The sequence below is a fragment of the Colobus angolensis genome, unplaced genomic scaffold, assembly GCF_000951035.1.
Source record: "Colobus angolensis palliatus isolate OR3802 unplaced genomic scaffold, Cang.pa_1.0 Scaffold13, whole genome shotgun sequence".
Taxonomy (NCBI): domain Eukaryota; kingdom Metazoa; phylum Chordata; class Mammalia; order Primates; family Cercopithecidae; genus Colobus; species Colobus angolensis.
The window spans coordinates 5,200,778-5,205,771 of NW_012114252.1; positions in this window are offsets into that span (position 1 = coordinate 5,200,778).

The following is a 4,994-nucleotide window of genomic DNA, read 5'->3' on the forward strand; positions in this document are numbered from 1 at the left end:
AAGAACAAAGCTGGAGGCATCATGCTACCTGACTTCAAACTATACTACAAGGCTATAGTAACCAAAACAGCATGGTACTGGTACCAAAACAGAGAGATAGACCAATGGAATAGAACAGAGGCCTCAGAAATAACACCACATATCTACAATCATCTGATCTTTGACAAACCTCACAAAAACAAGAAATGGGGAAAGGTTTCCCTATTTAATAAATGGTGCTGGGAAAACTGGCTAGCCATATGTAGAAAGCTGAAACTGGATCCCTTCCTTACACCTTAAACAAAAATTAATTCAAGATGGAGTAAAGACTTAAATATTAGACCTAAAACCATAAAAACCCTAGAAGAAAACCTATACAATACCATTCAAGGCATAGGCATGGGCAAGGACTTCATATCTAAAACACCAAAAGCAATGGCAACAAAAGCCAAAATAGACAAATAGGATCTAATTAAACTAAAGAGCTTCTGCACAGCAAAAGAAACTACCATCAGAGTGAACAGGCAACCTACAGAAAGGGAGAAAATGTTTGCAATCTACCTATCTGACAAAGGGCTAATATCCAGAGTCTACAAAGAACTTAAACAAATTTACAAGAAAAAAACAACCCCATCAAAAAGTGGGCAAAGGATATGAACAGACACTTCTCAAAAGAAGATATTTATGCAGCCAACAGACACATAAAAAAATGCTTATCATCACTGGTCATCAGAGAAATGCATCAAAACCACAATGAGATACCATCTCACACCAGTTAGAATGGTGATCATTAAAAAGTCAGGAAACAACAGATGCTGGAGAAGATGTGGACAAATAGGAACACTTTTACACTGTTGGTGGGAGTGTAAACTAGTTCAACCGTTGTGGAAGACAGTGTGGTGATTCCTCAAGGATATAGAAGTAGAAATACCATTTGACCCAGCAATCCCATTACTGGGTATATACCCAAAGAATTATAAATCATGCTGCTATAAAGACACATGCACATGTATGTTTATTGTGGCACTATTCACAATAGCAAAAACTTGGAACCAACCCAAATGTCCATCAATGATAGACTGGATTAAGAAAATGTGGCACATATACACCATGGATTACTATGTAGTCATAAAAAAAATGAGTTGATGTCCTTTGCAGGGACATGGATGCAGCTGGAAACCATCATTCTGAGCAAACTATCACAAGGACAGAAAACCAAACACCACATGTTCTCACTCATAGGTGGGAATTGAACAATGAGAACACTTGGACACAGGGCAGGGAACATCACACACAGGGGCCTTGTGGGGTGGGGGGCAGGGAGAGGGATAGCATTAGGAGAAATACCTAATGTAAATGACAAGTAGGGTGCAGCAAAGCAACATGGCACATGTATACCTATGTAACAAACCTGCACATTGTGCACATGTACCCTAGAACTTAAAGTATAAAAAAAAATAATAATAATACATGTCTTAGCTAACTGCTTAGTTGTTTTTCCATAGGTACTGTGTCAATGTAAAGTTCTATCAGTAGTGTACGAAGATTCCGATTTTTCCACACATTCACTGCATTAGAGTACTCCTGAGAAATAGAACCAAGAGGATACACATACACACCACACACACACACACAGATTATGGGAATTGGTTTATATGATTATGAAGGCTGAGAAGCCTCACAATCTGTCATCAGCAAGCTGGAGAACCAGGAAAGCCACTGGTATAATTCAGCCTGAGTCTGAAGGTCTGAGAATCTGGGCAGCCAATGATGATGGAAGTCTTGGTCTGAGTCCAAAGGCCTGAGAAGGGGATTGGGAGGTGATAATATAAGCCCCACTCCAAGTTCAAAGGCCTGAGAACCAGGAGCACTCACAGGCAGGAGAAGATGGATGTCCCAGCTCAAACAGAGAATGAATTTGCCCCCTTTTCACTGCCATTTTGTTCTATTATAATATAGTACAATAACAGAATGTTCTATTGTAATAGAGTATTATAATAATATAGTAGTAGTATTATTATATAGTATTATAATAGAACGTTATATTATAATATAGTATTTGGGCCCTCAACAGATTGGATGATGCCTGCCCTCACTGGTGGGGGTCATCTTCCTTCCTCAGTCTACCGATTCAAATGCTAATCTCTTCCAGAGATACCCTCACAGACACACCCAGAAATGATGCTTTACCAACTATCTGACCATCCCTTAGCCCAGTCAAGTTGACGCATAAAGTTAACCATCACACTCACTAGTATTTGTTATTATGTATCTTTGTTTTTATGATAATCCTAGTTGGTGTAAAACGGTATCTCATTGTGACTTTTTATTTGCATTTACATGATAGTTAATGATGTTAAGCTTTATCTTGTGTTTCTGACCATTTGTATGCCTTTGGAGAAATGCTTATTCAGAGTTTTTGTTCATTTTTAATTGGGCTATTTGTTTTTATTAAGTTGTAAGAGTTCTTTGAAATAGGTTAAGTGTGAATTTCCCAACTTCATTCTTATTCAAGATTGTTTTGGCTATTTGGGATCACTTCCATATTGCTTTATGATCAGCTTGTTCATATCTATAAAAAACCAGCTGGGATTTTAATATGCATTGTGTTGACTCTGTAGCTCAATTTGGACAGTAGATCAATTATTACTTGTGTAGACTGATTATTCTGTTGGTTAATTTTCCATGTCAGCTTGGATAGTGCTTTGAATGGGATTAATGTTGAAATTGTTGAACTCTGGGTGAAGCAGATTGCCCTTCATCATGTGGGTGGGCCTCATTCAATCAGTTGAAAGCTGGGATAGAACAAAAAGATTAGCCTCCTTGTGCAAAAGGAAAATTCTCCAGCAGACTGTCCTTGGACTTCATCTGCTCCATTGGCTTTTCTGGGTCTCCAACCTGACAGGCCACACTGCAGATTTTAAGTGAAATATGGCCACACCCCAGCTTTCATAATCATGTGAACCAATTCCTTTTAGTAAATTATCTATCTGTCTGTCTATCTATCTATCTATCTATCTATCTATCTATCTATCTATCTATCTATCTATCTACCTACCTACCTACCTACCTACCTACCTACCTACCTACCTACCTACCTATCTATCTATCTGGCTGTGTATACACTTACATCTATATATATATATATATACACACACACACACACACACTGTACACATCCTATTATTTCTGTTTCTCTGGAGAACCCTAACACACTAATTCACTGTCTTCATTTGTTATAGGTTTACTCCAATTTTCTATTTTTTCTTAAACTTGTTTCAGTAGTTTGCACTTCATAGGACTTTTTTTCATTTCCTGTAAGTTATCTAATTTGTTAGCATACACTTGTTTATAATATTTCCTTATAATTGTTTTAAGGAAATACTTATAATTCCTTTTAAGGGACTACTATAAATAATTGCATGCCAATAAAATGGATTATAAAATCCTTTAATAATCCATTACTCTCAGTAGGTTGGTAGTTATGCCTCTCTTCTATTCCTGATTTTAGTAATTTTAGTCTTCTCTGCTTTTTTTCCTAACCTAGGAGATATAAATTCAAGTACCTCTGAATACATGCTCCATTGTCTTCTTTTTGTCCCTTGATCAGTTTAGATAAAAATTTGAGTTATGTTGATCTTTTTAAAGAGCTAACTTCTGGTTTTAATACCAATAGAGAATTGGTATTCTCTATTGTGTTCTAGTCTCTATTTCACTAATTTCTACTCAAATATTCATTTTTTTCTTATTATTGCTTTAGTATTAGGTTGCTTTCCTTTTTCTGGAGTCTTAAGGTGGAAAGTTACATTATTTATTTGGGATCTTCTTTTTTCTTAATATAGGCATTTACAGCTACAAATTTCCCTCTAAGCACTGTTTTAACTGCAAGCAATATTTTGGAATGTCCTGTTTTAATTTTTATGCATCATAGAGTATACTCTAATTTCCTTTTCAAATTTATATTTGGGAGTGTGTTTAAATTCCACATATTTATGCATTTCCCAAATTTCCTTCTGTTATTATTTCAAATTTCACTTTATTATGGTCTGAGAACAGACTTTGGATGAAATACACTTTGTATCATTGTAACTTTTAAAATTTATTGTGGCTTGTTTTGTGACCTAATATATGATTTACCCTGAAGAACGTTCCATATGCACTTGAGATGAATGTGTATTCTGTTGTTACAAGTGGAATGTTCTATACATATTGGTTAGGTCTAGTTAGTTTACAGTGTTGTTCACATTTTATATTTCTTTATCAATCTTCTAATTGTTCTACCCATTACTGAAAGTGGTATATTAAAGTATCCAAATACAATTGTTGAATTGTCTATCTCTCCTTTCAATACTGTCATTTTTTGCTTATATTTTGGGGGATCTGTTATTAGGAACATGTGTATTTATAATAGTTATATCTTCCTGATGGACTGACTCTTTCATCATTATGTCTGTCTTTAATGCTAGTGACTTTTTTTGCTTTGAAGTCTATTTTGTCTGATATTGATATACTCACTCCAGCTTTCTTATTGTTATTCTTTGCATGATGTATCTTTTTCAATCCCTTTACTCTCTATGTATGTGAATCTTTAGGTGTAAAGTATGTCTCTTACATACAGCATATAGTTGGATCATTAAAAAATTCAATCTAATAATCTCTGCATTTTTATTGGGTCATTTAACTCATTCACATTAATACTATGTTTTGTTTTGTTTTGTTGTACCATAAGAAAAGGATTTTTTTTTTTTAAAAAAAGGGAAGACAGGGAGAATTTTAGCCTTTATTCTTTTTATTATTTATTTGTTTATTAATTTAGAGACAGCATCTGGCTTTGTCACCCTGGCTAGAGTGCAGTGGTTTAATCATAGTTCACTGCAGCTTTGAACTCCTGGGCTCAAACAAATACTATTAATATACTTGTATTTATGCCAGCCAATTTACTTTTTATTTTCTATATGTCTTGTATCTTTTCTCTTTCTGTATTCCTCCTTAGCTACTTTCTTTGGCATTAAATG